General features: G+C 37.7%; 1 protein-coding gene across 1 annotated transcript in view; it reads left to right on the forward strand.

The window, feature by feature from the left end:
* The window catches only part of LOC127449092 (phospholipid phosphatase-related protein type 5-like), a 72,491-nt gene that overhangs the window by 18,032 nt on the left and 38,379 nt on the right, over positions 1–16,080 (forward strand). The window lies entirely within an intron of this gene.

The raw sequence follows: 16,080 nt of genomic DNA on the forward strand, positions 1-16,080 counted from the left end.
GTCATGCACATCTGGGATGGCTTAAAGGGAAGTAAATCATGAGAATTTTCATTTTTGGGTGAACTAACCCTTTAAGTCTTTAAAGGGTTAGTCTTACAAGCACCACTATAGTCACTAAATTGGTTTTGTCTATATAAACATATCAGAAAAGTCACAATGGGAGAACCCATGCCTGTAGTTATTGAAGGGATTGTTTACCCAAAAATGAAAATTCGGTTATGGAAAAAGAAAAAAAAAAAAAAAAAAAAACTCATTTACTCACCTCATGTCTTTACACATGTATGCTGTTATTGTTTCTGGAGAACACAAAAAGATACATTTTATTTTAAGCAACTGTTTTCTGTCCAAGGACTGTTCATACTGTATGACCATAGGTGTCAAACTCCCAAAAGGACAAAAAGTAAAAGTAGTTCATATGGACAGTTATGATCACTATGAATTGTTTTTGGTATTGAAAAGAACTGTTTGAAAATTCTCCTTTTGTGTTCCACTGAAGAAACAACAGCATGCAATTTTGGAACAACATGAGAGTTAATAAACAGTGACTGAATATTCATTTGTTGGTGAACGTTTCCTTTAATTGAAGGTGTTGTTTACTCAGATATTTATGTCTGTGGTAAATTCTTTTGATGTTTTCCTGAAGGAAATAGGAGAGAAATGTTGTTTTATGAGACTCAAAGACTGCTCTCTAGAAATGCACTGCCTTTTTCAATAAATGTGGTATCGGCTTGCAGATCTAATAAATATTACCCAGAACCAAACACATACAATCTATATACCTGTCAATGTTGCAAGAGCTACTGAAGCTACAATAAACCTGAACAATACTGTTATCCTTTGATATAACTATGATATCCATGACTAATACTGTATGTTTGCCACAGCTGTGTGACCTCTTTTCTCATCTGTGATCTTCCACCCTTTATTTCTGAGGACTCATTGACTCCGAGGACAGCAAAGACCCTCAAAAGCGCTCTTAATTAATCCTGCTAATGAGCAACGTTGGCGCACATAGTGCCTGATTTCCTCAGTCGCCCGAGGCCCAGAGCAGAAGCAGCAAAGATTTCAGCTAAAATTTTTGCATCAGTCTAATATACACCGATCAGCCACAACATTAAGACCACCTGCCTAATATTGTGTAGGTCCCCCTCGTGCCACCAAAACAGTGCCAACCCGCATCTCAGAATAGCATTCTGAGATGATATTGTTCTCACCGCAACTGTAGAGGGCGGTTATCTGAGTTACCTCTCTCATCAACAAGCCGTTTCCGTCCGCAGAACTGTCGCTTTCTGGATGTTTTTTTGTTTTTGGCACCATTCGGAGTAAATTCTAGAGACTGTTGTGTGTGAAAATCCCTGGAGATCAGCAGTTACAGAAATACTCAAACCAGCCCATGTGGCACCAACAATCATCCATGTGATTATCTAGTCGGCCAATCGTGTGGCAACAGTGCATAAAATCATGCAGATATGAGGCAGGAGCTTCAGTTAATGTTTACATCAAACATCAGAATGGGGAAAAAAATGTGATCTCAGTGATTTTGACCATGGCATGATTGTTGGTGCCAGATGGGCTGGTCTGAGTATTTCTGTAACTGCTGATCTCCTGGGATTTTCACGCACAACAGTCTCTAGAATTTACTCCGAATGGTGCCAGAAACAAAAAACATCCAGTGAGTGGCAGTTCTGTGGATGGAAATGCCTTGTTGATGAGAGAGATCAACAGAGAATGGTCGGACTGGTTCGAACTGACAAAGTCTACAGTAACTCAGATAACCGCTCTGTACAATTGTGGTGAGAAGATTGGCGCTGTTTTGGTGGCACGAGGGGGGCCTACACAATATTAGGCAGGTGGTTTTAATGTTGTGGCTGATCGGTGTAAAAATTTGATGGCACTAGGTTTGTGTGCCAGCACAGCAGAGCATTCACAGGCTTTCTAAAGACAGTTAAAACCTGAAAGCCGCATGTACAAATTAGCATAGTCAAATCACAAACTTGGTGCCAAATTCAGTGTCAGCTAAGATAGGTGCATGGCCCATCTGTCCCTGTGTAATATGCACAGACAATTATATCATTTGTAGGTTGATTCCTCCTGCTTGTCCTACCAGTGACAAGCGAGTAGAGTGTTTGGAAACCTGTTTTCTCATTGTCAGTCATTATTTTTGTGAATCCATTTGGTGTCACTAGAGGCATAGAAACTTTGGCAGTAACTCCACAGCCTATCGTTCTCGCCATTTAGCAGATGCTTTTTATCAACTTAGCGACTTTGGGGTGGGCTCTTTTAACTTGGGCCAGTAAGCATCAACCTAGCAACCACCCAGAACACCCTAGCAACTCACAAATGATCAGAAGCAAATTGCACACAAAACTGGTAAGAGCCTTTTGAAATCAATACAGCTGGATTTTTAACATCCCTGTTTTGTATTCATTATTTGACTAAACTGCCAAAAGTTTCTGCAAAAGACATTTTTACACAAAAATTGATTGAATATGGAAATAACTGTTATTATTTCCAACATGATAAATGGACGCCACTCTCTCGCAATGTAATGAGTTCATGTTACAACCAGACTGATGGCACTGCAAATTTAGCGACAGTAGGCTGAAAGTTCTGCTGCCGAAATCAGTCTCCGCATACCGAAATTCGAACCACTGCTCCTAGTGGCCGAAGCTAGAAGTGTCGCTGAGCGTATGGGCATGTGTGAGCTCAAGTCAAAGAGTGGAGGCAAAAGCGAATGGTATTTTTTGTTACAAACGATGTTAAACAGTCATTATTAACAGGATTGCATATTTTATTAATTCTACCCCCAACCCTAAAACTAGCCATCAGTGGAGTAAAAATTTCATTTTAGAGTGAAAATGCCACTTCTGGTTCGCGTTCACCATTTTTATTTGAACGCAATAACTTCCTGGTTTTCATGGGACCAGAACGCATGTCTTTGAGGTTTCTCGCACAACACAGTATTATTTGCGCCAGAAGGAAAGGTGAACATATTTGAATTAATGCAAAATATCTGATGGGGGATAGTTCTTGTTGGTAATTCGGCAGAATGTGGTTGGTTTCAAGGTACATCAACATTCAGCAGCAATGTCGATTTCCTGTGTAATCATGTTGGTTACAACAAAATATACTACTGTTTGAAACATTTATTGTGGAATTGTGCCTTAAAAAAATAGTAGTAGGCAGTATAATACAGTGTACACTGTCCAGTATTCAGTAAGTAGAAAGCTAATGTTCAATTAAGAATATAACCAGCCCTGAAGAGCTTTCTTCAGTGTATCCAGTACACTTTCTTGTGGAACACTACTTACGTAGCACTCTCTGCTGGAATCCAGCCCTCTCCTGTGGCCCATAATCCTTTGTTCTACATTTGCATCTCATTATCAGTTGTATTAGGTAACATTGTCTCAGGCATTTTTCTTTCCCCATTTCTTCAAGTTGTTCCAGCAGTGTTTTGGCTTAGCGCTGTGTGAAAAATTTTAATAGACCCATAAATAGTGTAGCTCACAATTCACATGTCTGTTTTACGTTTTTCAATCCTAAAACGTTCTGTTAATTTCCAGGTTTTAATTAGATTTTAAACTTTTAAACCCCAACCAAACTGCTCTTTAGCTATTAATGTACTGTATACAGTAGTATGCAACAATGAGATCTCTTTATACTTGCATTTACCTTAGTTACCACCCATCTCTGTGTATTATTAGTCATGTAGCAGACACTTCTCCAAAGTAAGCTATAGTACACTACTCAAGGGCTCAATGGTGACACATCTATTCTCCAGTTTATAGTTCATGTCTTTCAGGATTTGAACCTGCAACTTCTGGAATACTAGCCCAGTGCTTCCACTTCTAAGCTAGCACAACCCAGTATTCTTGTAATTTTCAAGACGTGTTGTGTTAAGGATCAGTTTTTGAAGTACCCGCTCATTTCCCCCCAAGGAGATAACTCATTCCCATTTTGATGTTCAGTGAGTGTTTTGCTGGAGATTAGATAAGACCAGAGATAAGAGACTAATTCTGAACTTCCAGAACAGCAGAGGTGGGCGGAACACAGTGTTTGCCAAGAGGACGGATCATTACTTTGATCAAAATACTGTATGTCTTTGTTCATCATAGCCCAAACAAACACAGCTAGCTGAAAGATAGAAAATTAGATAAACAATGCAATGTATTGCATGAAAATGTAATGGGTAAAATGTGTAAAAATAAATAAATAAATAAAAATACAATAAAAAAGAAGTGTATGCACCAAAGAAATGAATATGCTCATAAAATGAAAAGGTTAATAAAGTCAAAATTTGTGACAAAAATATATGTCTATGCATGAGAAATTAACTAAAGAATCTTGTGGAATTTGAGCAGTTTGCAAAGCATAAATTAAATTATATTAAGTATTACTCTGCAAGAGTTTACCTGGTGTTTCTGTTTACTTGCTCAGCAACTTGTCTAGTCTTAGCACACTTCTAAAGCCCTAAACCATATGTACTAACCTTAAGTAACCCTTACACTTCTAATATTCTTAATATTAAGCTTTGTTGTACAACACACTACATATCTAGGGTCCATAATATTATAGCGACTTTGGGGTGGGCTCTTTTAATTTGGGCCAGTAAGCATCAACCTACCAACCACCCAGAACACCCTAGCAAAATTCCACACAAAACTGGTAAGAGCCTTTTGAAATCAATACAGCTGGATTTTTAACATCCCTGTTTTGTATTCATTATTTGACTACACTGCCAAAAGTTTCTGCAAAAGACATTTTTACACAAAAATGGATTGAAAATGAAAATAACTGTTATTATTTCCAACATGACAACTGGATGCCACTCACTCGCAATGTCATGAGTTCATGTTACAACCAGATAGATGGCATTGCAAATTCGGCAACAGTAGGTCGAAAGTTCTGCTGCTGAAATCAGTCTCTGCATACTGAAATTCGAACCACTGCTCCTAGTGGCTGAAGCTGGAAGTGTTGTTGAGCATATGGGCATGTGTGAGCTCAAGTCAAAGAGTGGCGGCAAAAGCAAATGGTATTTTTTTTTACTTACAAATGATGTAATACAGTCATTATTAACAGAAATGCATATTTTATTAATTCTACCTCCAAAACCCTAAAACTAACCATCAGTGGAGTAAAAATGTCATTTTAGAGTGAAAATACCACTTCCTGTTCGCGCTCACCATTTTTTATGTGAATGCATTAACTTCCTGGTTTCCATGGGACCAGAACACTAAATCTTCTAAACCCTTAAGCCTAATATCTAGCTTTGTGGTTCAATACACTAAATATCTAGGGTTCAGAATATCATAGAGACTAGGGGGTGGGCTCTTTTAACTTGGGCCAGTAAGCATCAACCTAGCAACCACCCAGAACACCCTAGCAACCGCAGAGAATTGTGCTAACAACCACTCACAACACTTAAGAAACCACATTGCAACATTTTTGTGACCACCTAAAATACCTTAGAATCATGGTGGTGATTTTCCATGGACAATTCACATATTTTTAAGGGGGAAAAAAATCAATCTTACATTTCTTCCTTGGCAATATCACTGCATTTTTGGCAGTCGTGCTCCTCTGAATTCTTAATTTAGCATTCTTTTGATAACTGTAAATGTTGTTGAAACAAACAACAATGGAGAGTATTCGAATGAGTTCTGTTCAAAGTGTTTTTCCTATGGGTTTCACAGAACCAGTTTGTTGTGGAACACAAAAAGATATATTAGAGTTGGTTTTTGTGGTTTACAAGGACATTTTTAGGTTACACACTAGAATTACGAGGATATTATGTTATAAATGTGGTTTATGAGGACACCCCTAGTGTCCCTGTAATTCACACGGTTTTAAAAACATACTAAACAATGTTTTTTTTTGTTGTTTGTTTTTTTGGGGTTTTTTTAATGTAAAAATGCCAAAAGGTTTCTTTGAGGTTTAGGGGTAGGTGTAGGGTTAGGGGTTAGAATATATAGTTTGTAGAGTAGGATAGGAGTACCAACGTGTGTGTGTGTGTACATGTTTATACTACATTGTGGGGACCAAATGTCCCCGCAAGGATAGTAAAACTTGAGATCACCTACATTGTGGTCCCCACGAGGGAAATGGCTTATTAAACATACTAAACAATGTTTTTTTGAAAATGTAAAAATGCAGAAAGGTTTCTGTGAGGGTTAGGTTTAGGGGTAGGGTTAGGGTTAGGGGATAGAAATTATCGTTAGATCTGTATAAAATCCATAAAATGCATGGAAGTCTATGGAGAGTCCCCACAATGATATAAAAACATAGTGTGTGTGTGTGTGTGTGTGTGTGTGTGTATTGTTCCTCTTTTGTTTAAATGACAGTAAGCAATTTAGCAGACATGGAATCCACAAGATAAGGTGCAAAACCTGATGTTTTTCCAGCATGATTTGAGAATGATACAAAGTACCTTGTGCACTTCAGTGGAAGTAAGGAAATTAGTTAACACTGTCAATGTCAAAAATTTGATTAGTGATCTGCAATATTACAGAATCTTAAAAATGTCATTAGTTTTACATAACCTTTTTTGTTTGTTTGTTTAAAATGTTTCAAAATACAAAAATTTCTGTTTTAAATTATTATTCATTCAATAATATAATTATCAATGTTTTGACAGATAGAATCGCCCTAAAATACTGTTTAGTTAAAAGAAAACCATCATGTTTTATTATTATTATTATCATTATTATTATTATTATTATTGTCAGTCAGTGTAACAGTGCTCTAGGTTAGTAAATTAAATTAAAGAAAGCTTTGTAGATAAAACATAAATTAACAGTCAAAATACAATATATTTGTGGGTGAGTCTAAATTTGTTTTTAACTAATTTCATGAGTAGCCTTTGAAATGTAATGTCTGAACAGCAGAGGGCACAATTATCCCATAGATTTGGCCCTCAAACTGCCTGGCAAATTTCTTATGAGACTATAAAACTGTTATATTGATTTGATTTTACACATATTTATTTATTTATTTATTTATTTTATTTTTTGTTTGTTTTGTTTTTCTGTCTGCTGTTGTCTGTAAGTAAATGACTCTCTAATGGAAAAAGATGTAATTGTGAATATAAATATACATCTACTGACTATTAGATCACCCTCCTGGAAAAAATAAAAAATAAAGGCTAAGTTGGTTTCCTGGGTTTAGCTGGTTTGCCAGCCTGGACAGACTGTAGTTCACCTGGTCTACCTGGTCTCCAAGCCTGGCCAACCTGGTGTTTAGCTGTTTGGCCATCTGGTCTCCCAGTCTGACCATCTGTCAAGTGCCCAAAACCCATTTAAAACAGACCAGTGGTAGATGAGAGATGAGCTAACCACCTTTGGGTGGTTTAAGATGATTTTTTTAGCAGGACAATTCCTGTTTTTGTTTTTTTTTTTGTTTGTTTGTTTGTTTGTTTGTTTTTCTAAGCATTAATGCTAATAGCTAAAGTTAGCTGATGAGGTTGAAAGATATCTTTCTTTCTCTTTGTCTCTCTCTCTCTCTCTCTTTGTAAATTTGTTTTTTAACGTTTGTTTTTTTTTTTTTTTTTAGTTTTCTCCATGTTTTGACAGAGTGGCAGTGTTGAGTTGTGTATGAAGGTTGAATTTTTTTATGCGCAGGCAGAACAGTTAAATATTCAAAACACTAAAAAACTGACTAAGCAAAAGACTGTGAGAAATGAGGCCACAAGAGTGGGAATGGTTTTTAAAAGTCCTTTGTGTAATCATGGGACATACTGTATTTTTTTATATATATATATATATATATATATATATATATATATATATATATATATATATATATATAAGTTTACCCTTTCTCAACACACAAACTAAGAACAGTGTTTAAAACTTTAAATACCAAAACTGGCTTAAACCAGCGAAGACTAGCGTAACTTAACTAATGTTCCTGAAGCTCAGTAAGTAGAGCATGGTGCTAGCAATTACAAGGCCATGGGTTTGATTCCCAGGGAACACTGGGTTCCATTCAACTATTTTTATGCGCATTTTTAAATTGCACATAAGGAATCCTGAATGGAAACGCTTGATATGCGAATAAACATTCTAAATTTGCCTACAATTGAATGTGTATTTCATTGCTGAGTGACTCCAGCCAGGTCTTTTAAGCAACCAAATTGGCCCGCTGTCTAGGGAGGCTAGAGTCACATGGAGTAACCTCCTCATGGTTGCTATAATGTGGTTCGCTCTCGGTGGGGCGCGTGGTGAGTTGTGCGTGGATGCCGCGGTGGATGGCGTGAAGCCTCCACACGTGCTATACGTGATAAGATGCGTGGATTGACGGTCTCAGATGCGGAGGCAACTGAGATTTGTGCTCTGCCACCACGAGGACTTAGAGTGCATTGGGAATTGGGCATTCTAAATTGGGGCAAAAAAGGGGAGAAAATCAAAGAAAAAAAATTTGCATTAAGGTGATGTAGTCACAGTTTATTCGCAAAACGATGAAGTGTTTTGACCATTCGTGCATGTGTTATGAGTGTGTGATTGCTTGATGTGACTGGCCTACCCAAAGTTCCGACCTTAGCACACAGTTCTTTGAACACAGTGCTTGACTTTCAGAAGTGTTTTTTCAGATTAACATTGTTATTGGTTGCTTCTCAACATCACACATAACAAAGCAAAACATTCATATACAGAGTCAACCATTAAACCCCATTGTTTCCCTTACCCCCTCCCGATCCCCAACCTCACCCTGACCCCCAACAAACATCCTTGTGGCCAAAGCCTGAGTACACACACAGATAAAAAAAGAATAATAATAATAATATATATATATATATATATATATATATATATATATATATATATATATATATATATATAATAAATAATAATAATAGATGTTTACTTATCAGTGTAATGACTCCTCTGCTCTCACTTGAGCCAGCACTAAAGAAAACATGTCCACCCCATATCTTCCCAAATTTTCAGCTGGAAGATGCGTTTCTTAAAGAAACACTATATCATATTTCTTACATTAAAGAAAATAAATAACCTTCCTTCTTTTTATGGGATGCCCCAACCCATTCACTTTCCACATGGAGAGAGATAATCCACTCATATTAACATTTGACATTTTGACATATAAGAAAAAATAGATTGTGTGTCAAAACTAAAATTATAAAGACCACATTCCAACATTAGTGCAACAATCAACCCCCAAACTTCCCCCCAAACCAAACAGAAAAAAGAAAAACATGCGCGTTAACCCCGTGCACGACAGCGCCAACTGGCGTCCATCCCTCTAAACTCAAACAGTCCATGTATGCCTACGAGAGTCCCCGTGACAACTTTGCCGTCAGATTGCTCAAGTCCAGTGCGTCTATACAAAAATTTGTAAGACAGAATTACACAACAGGAGATAATCTAAAAAACAAACTCCAGCCCATAAGCGGAATAATAAAAAAAACAAAAACATGTAGATTCATCCGCTTAATTGTCTCGAAAGTGTGTTCCTCCACAAAACAAGCTCCAGCCGCTAGCGGAACCAGCACAAAAAACAAAACAAAAACGGGCCGTTCAGTTCTTCGGGCAGTCAAACTCACTCCAGTGTCCTGCAAGAAATATTCAACAAAACCAACTCCAGCCAACAGGAGGCATAAGCACCCAAAATGAGCAGATTCATCCACAAGCTGTCCCGAAGAAATGATACCGCACAAAAACAAACTCCAGCCACTAGGCGGAACTAGCACAAAAAAAATGAAAAAGGCGCTTAGCTTTCTCGAGCAGTCAAGTGTATGTTCAATGAGTCGATCCACTAGGCGGCAACATGAAAATCACCAAATGGCTTACTCACTCCAATGTTTTTATGAAGGACAGTGCTTGTTGTGTGCAAGCACTTGCTATGTGTAAATTCTCTACATCCATCCTTAGTATCTATTCTCAGCTTGGCCGGAAACATCACTGCAAAAGCGACCTTCTGTTGATGTAAGAGTTTCTTGCATTCCCTGAATCATTCACATTTCTCTTTTGTCGAATTTGCAAAGTCTATGAACAAGAAAATGCTGTGGCTCTTCCAAGAAAGCTTTTCTTTATTCCTCACCTCACGTAACACAAGATCTTTATTGGATGATCTCAGAAATTTGGCCAGAATTGATCGGGGCCTGTCTCCCTCAGCCGATCTCCGAGCCGGGACTCTGTGAGCTCGCTCAATTTCCAGCTTATGGCCTGTTATGTTGAGCAGACTCGGAAAGAGCCAATTTAGGAATTTCACCATATCTCTGCCTTCCTCATGCTCAGGAATTCCAACAATTCGGATGTTGTTTCACCGATTACGATTCCCCAAATCCTCCAGTTTTTCCCAAACGTGTTGCAAGTCTGTCTTGGTCGCTAGCGGATTAGCAGCTAATTCCCTCTCCGATGACTTTGATGTAATCGATCGAAGTATTACAGCCAAATCCTCCAAGTCTGCAACAACCTTCGTCAGCATTCCCGACACGTTCATCAGTTCATGCCGGATTTCTTTCAGTTCACTGTCCGAATTGAGTCCGAGGCTTTCAGTCTGCTGCTTGCAGGGAATCAGCTTGAGCACGTAAGTGTCTTTTAATATCTCCAGAGTTTTTGAATTTTTTGACAAACTGTCTTCCTAGACAGTTAAGAATCAGGGTGTATTGAACCTCACCGGTTTATGACAAATAGCATTAAAACTAGCAAAGTGCGCAAAGTGTCCGCTCCTCACACGGCACCATGCGACTCGACTTTCGGAAGTTTTTAACCCACAGCTGGTCGATAAAGTAGGTCCTCACACTCCGCCAGAACAGTTTTGAGAGCGGGCGCTCCCAGGTATGCGGAGACTGGCTCTGTATGGGCATTGCAGCTATTTCAGCCCCATTATATCAGAAATTACACTTATTCTGCAACGTCTCCCAGCAGCATTTAATAAAACGAGGTACAACTGCTCCAATCCTGCACATAAAACTCCCCGAAGCAAGGTGGTCATTCAGATGCTCCATCATGACAAGGCAAGCTCCCTCAAATTAATGCGCATTACATAGTGGATGGAAACGCACAACGAACTGTATTTTCTTAAGTCAAATTTTTGGTAAATGCGCTTCAAAAATACGAAACATTTTGATGGAAACCCAGCTAGTGTATACTGATAAAATGTATACCTTGAATGCGCCCTAAGTTTCTTTGAATAAAAGTGTCTTCCAAATTAGTAAACACAAGATGCACATGCAAACCTTCAGAGTTGACACCCAAAATGTCTCAAAACTATGGCGATGTTTGTTATGACCGATAAAAAAGCAAGATACTCCTCATAGTAAAAGCATAAACCTAAAAGTTGAGGACGGGAAAAATGCTTTAGTTTTACTTCAACATGAGATATTTCCTTGTTATGAATACTCAATAAGTCAAACCAGAGGTGGAGCTATGGGACAGGCAAGGCAAGCAATTGCCTGGGGCCCCAAGCTAGTAGTGACGCCACAGGCGGCAATTACAGTAGTTCACAGCAACAACACTTGAAACCAATGATTGGCAATGCTTAGTAGACTAGAATGACATTTTTTTGGGGGGGGATTTTTCCCCTTTTTCACCCAATTTGGAATGCCCAATTCCCAATGTGCTATTAAGTCCTCATGGGTGGCGGAGGACGAATCCCAGTTGCCTCCGCGTCTGACACCGTGCATCTTATGTTGCCACAGAAACATAGCACGTGTGGAGGCTTCACGCCATCCACCGTGGCATCCATGCTCAACTCACCACGCGCCCCACCGAGAATGTACCACATTATAGTGACCACGAGGAGGTTACCCCATGTGACTCTACCCTCTCTAGCAACCGGGCCAAATTGGTTGCTTAGGAGACCTAGCTGGAGTCACTCAGTACGCCCTGGGATTCGAACTAGCGAACTCCAGGGGTGGTAGCCAGCGTCATTACCACTGAGCTACCCAGGTCCCCGACTAGAATGACATTTTTAAAAAAAATAACTAGGGGGCCCCCATCCCTTTAGATAAAACCAAATTCATGTAAGAGCGGAATGCAGGCATCATGAAGAGGACGTCCGACGTACCAATCTGGGAGTCAGAAGAGAAAAAAAAAGAGGAGGAAAAGAAGAAGCATGACAGTGCTGACTGGTACAGAATCTGTAATTTTTACTGAGTTATCCCTGCTCACGAAATGATTGCCAACGGCCACACGAGTCGTGATAGGCTATTGTTTACATTCACAGCACGTTATTCTCCATACAATTCTTATTTAATCGCAGCAAAATATAGCTACATCATTAGAAAGGCATAATCTCCAGCTTTGATATTTCACCACTGTTTTATGATAGAAATGTTACAGTGAGAGTAACTCCTTAATTTATATCAGGAGTACACATTTGACATGCAAAATCAAATCGAGAGTTATGGACATAAAGATGTAATAAAGACACACATTCCCATTAAAGTGAGCTCTCTTTTTTTTTTGTCATTGTGAGGCTTTAGCAAACAACATCCATTAGTGCATTTAGAGACAATTTTATGGATTCTCATGTTTACTTAAAATTTCTTTAGAAAAGATTGGAATGTCATTCAGGGGCATATTCACTAAGAATGAATTGCGCCTGGTAAAAAGCGTTGGTTTTTTTGGCACACACTCTCTGCGCTGGTTTAGTGCCCGATTTACTAAATAAATTACACAGATCAGGCAACGGCACAAACGTGCACACAAAATCGCTGCTGTATGCAATTTGCACGAGCAAAAGGATGCCGCTGACCACCGTATTTGACGCACCCTGCCGGGACTGTACAGCATCACTGATTCAGACACCTGAATCATCTCTTAAACATGCAGAACGTGCACTTGACTACACCGCGCATCTTGATATAAGCCAGGTTATAACCAGTGTTGGGGAGTAAAAAAATACATGTAACGGGATTACATATTTAAAATAGAAAATATAAGTAACTGTATTCCACTACAGTTACAATTTAAATCATTGGTAATTAGAATACAGTTACATTCAAAAAGTATTTTGATTACTGAAGAGATTACTTTGCATTTTATTGTCATTTGTTTCATTTAATATTTCGTCCTTTCAGATGGACAATATTTATACATATAAATGATGCGATCCAAAGTGCATTTGAACAGCGGTGAAACACTTTCTTATGATGTGTTACATTCATACAAGCAGACAGAGAAGTAAGTTTGAAGTAAGTTTGGAGCAGAAGAAATAGAAATAAACCTTGTGTAAATTGTCAGCTTTATGCTAAGATAAAATGCTATTTCTAGTCATGTTAGCAGGCACGATCATATTTTTTTTATCATGAAAATTCACGTTAGATCATAATTTCTTTTTTTCTGGTAAGACCTTTGATATTAGGGCAAAAATCATATTCTTGATGATAATTTTTGTATTGTTTTCCTGTAAAAATATCTAAAAATCCTTAAAACAAGATCAATTAGATTTATCTTGTTTTAGAAACAACACTGCATAAGATATTTAGGTTTTTCAGAGAATGTATTTTTAACATGTGTATTTTGTCTTACTGTACTGGCAGAGTTTTTATAGTCAAAACAAGTGAAAAAAATCTACCAGTGCTGAAGAAGTAATCCAAAGTATTTAGAATACTTTACTGACCTTGAGTAATCTGTAGTGGAATACATTTCAAAAGTAACCCTCCCAACCCTGGTTATAACGCTCTTCTCCAACATTTGATCATTATTAGATTAATTACTGCTGATATGATCAGATGAAAATGTTCACAAACATCTCTTTTAAATAAAATTCATTTTATTGCCTATTTTTACTCGCGGTAATAGCACAATCTTAATTGCTCCTGGCAGTTTTTGTGACTGAAGCACAATCTACTATAAGACTAATTTACATCGAAAGGATGTCCCCAGAGTACCTAGAATCATCTCTGATTCAAACTGTATAGTTTGGGATGATTATTGTTATAGTTTTTAAATATCTCTATAGGACATATTTATTATATGTTAAAGCTGTTTATACAGTATACTGTAGAATTTATGTGAGCTATGTTCGAAAGAGAATTATTGTCTTCGTGCAAATAATTAATTCCACACTAAAACTGAAGCAGCTTGTGTTTGTGGTCAGAATTCTCTAATCAACCCAGGATTTGAGGCATGAGTGAATTTTTATTCTTAGCCTTGTGTCAAGAATTAATTAGTAGGCTAAGATGGGGTAAGACGCCCCCTTAAGAACAATGTTCATTTACTTTTAAACTGTAACATATTTAGATCAACTTTTAGCATGTTCAAGATAATGATGCACCATCCAACATAAATTTGTCCCCGGAATCATAAGATTTTTACAATGTATAAAATACATCTGATATCATTCTTAGTAATGTTTTTTTGAAATTTTAAGTAAAATATCAAATCAAATATTTTATGTAGTTTTTTATTTTCACAATTTAGATAAACAATGTCAGGTAAATCAAATAACAGAATCCCAGTCAACGAGTTTCATCTGAAAGGTAAACTTATTCTATGAATTATATACTGTACATGCCTATGAATATAGATTGAATTCCACTCAATTAGCCTATTAGGTTGGAAGGAATAGAGATGTTTGAAATGTACATCTAATGCGTGGAAGTTTTGAACAATAACCCCATAAGTTAATAATTATTAAATTGAATAATAATGTCACCAAAAACAACCTTCTGACCCAGTCTTGAGTGGATCTTACCCCAAGGGACACTTCAAAGTAAAAATAAAAATTTTACTCCAAAAATCTAAATACTTTACTGTGTCCACAGATCCCCCATTAACATATAGACATAAAAACTTTTAATATCCAACATAATGGAATGTCACAGATCACTATTTTCCAATGACCAAAAAAAAAAAAAAAAAAAAAAAATTTTAACTGTATAATTTAACTGTTGGATGGAATAAATCTCACAAATGTTGGTATTCAGATGAAATATCAAGATTAAGACAAGCACAGACACTCAATAAAGGGTTTGAGATGAGATTTAGTGGCATATATGGTCAAGAAAAGTTAAGGTGGGGGCATCTTACCCTGGGGGGCATCTTCCCCCATCTAACCCCACATTTCATTACCTGTTAGAAGAAGCCATCAAAATTGTTAGCTGTGGCCCACAGCATCATTTTGCCTTTTATATTTTTACACAGAAATTATGAACATAATATTTGTGGTGCTTGTAAGCCAAGTGTCACTATTATTATTGCTCATATTTACTGTAGGATTGGGGATTTGAACAAACGCCTAACCCAAAGTATTAAACTTTGGTTTGCAATTTGCCCTGTACTGGACATCAATTACTTCATATCATGTGGCTTGTTGAGGAGAGGTGTGCTGTTTTAATATCTATGATAAAATGGGCAAAAAAGACGTACTTGCATTGTAGGGGAGACCGAAGCTAAATCTAGGGACCAGAATATCATATAGACTTGGGGGTGGGCTTTTTTGACTTGGGCCAGTAAGCAACTGGATAGCAATGCTGTGGCAACCATACACAACACCCTAGCATAGAGGTGCCAACTTTTGCAAGTAAAATACCTCACATTTTCTTCAGACAATGAAAAAAATCCAGTTTGTTCTGTTCACCATAGAAAACAACGCTAATACCAAAATTGCTGCCAATTAGGGCAAGTTTTGAAATTTGCATGTTCTGATTTGGCTTTACCTTAGCAACATAAGCCAACAAAGAGAACCTTACTGCCAAATGTCTGAACAGGATTTGTTATGGGTGGCCACCAAGCAGACTAAAGCTGACAAAGCTGATTGCAGATTTGTGTTGATAGCTTTTAGATGAGCAAGAACTGAAAACTCGTGCTCATGTGCAATGCTGGGTAAGAGCTAGAAATAACACGAAGACGCACACAGCAGGAGGAGGAGATAGAGGCAGCCAGCAGAAAAGATCTCAGTAGTGTCTCTTGAATTAGAGTGAAGCAATGACTAGGCAATAGTCAAATAACTTTATGGAATGGATTTGCAGAATTGTTTAACGTGGACTCGAGCACTGATAGATGATAGAATTTTGCAATTATCCAAGCCCAGGAACAGAACTGGCCTTCTTGATCAATTTGTTCAAGCTTTGGAATCCCTCATCATTCCACAGCATAGAAAAACACACTGGGC

The sequence above is a fragment of the Myxocyprinus asiaticus genome, chromosome 12 (genome assembly GCF_019703515.2).
Source record: "Myxocyprinus asiaticus isolate MX2 ecotype Aquarium Trade chromosome 12, UBuf_Myxa_2, whole genome shotgun sequence".
Lineage (NCBI taxonomy): Eukaryota > Metazoa > Chordata > Actinopteri > Cypriniformes > Catostomidae > Myxocyprinus > Myxocyprinus asiaticus.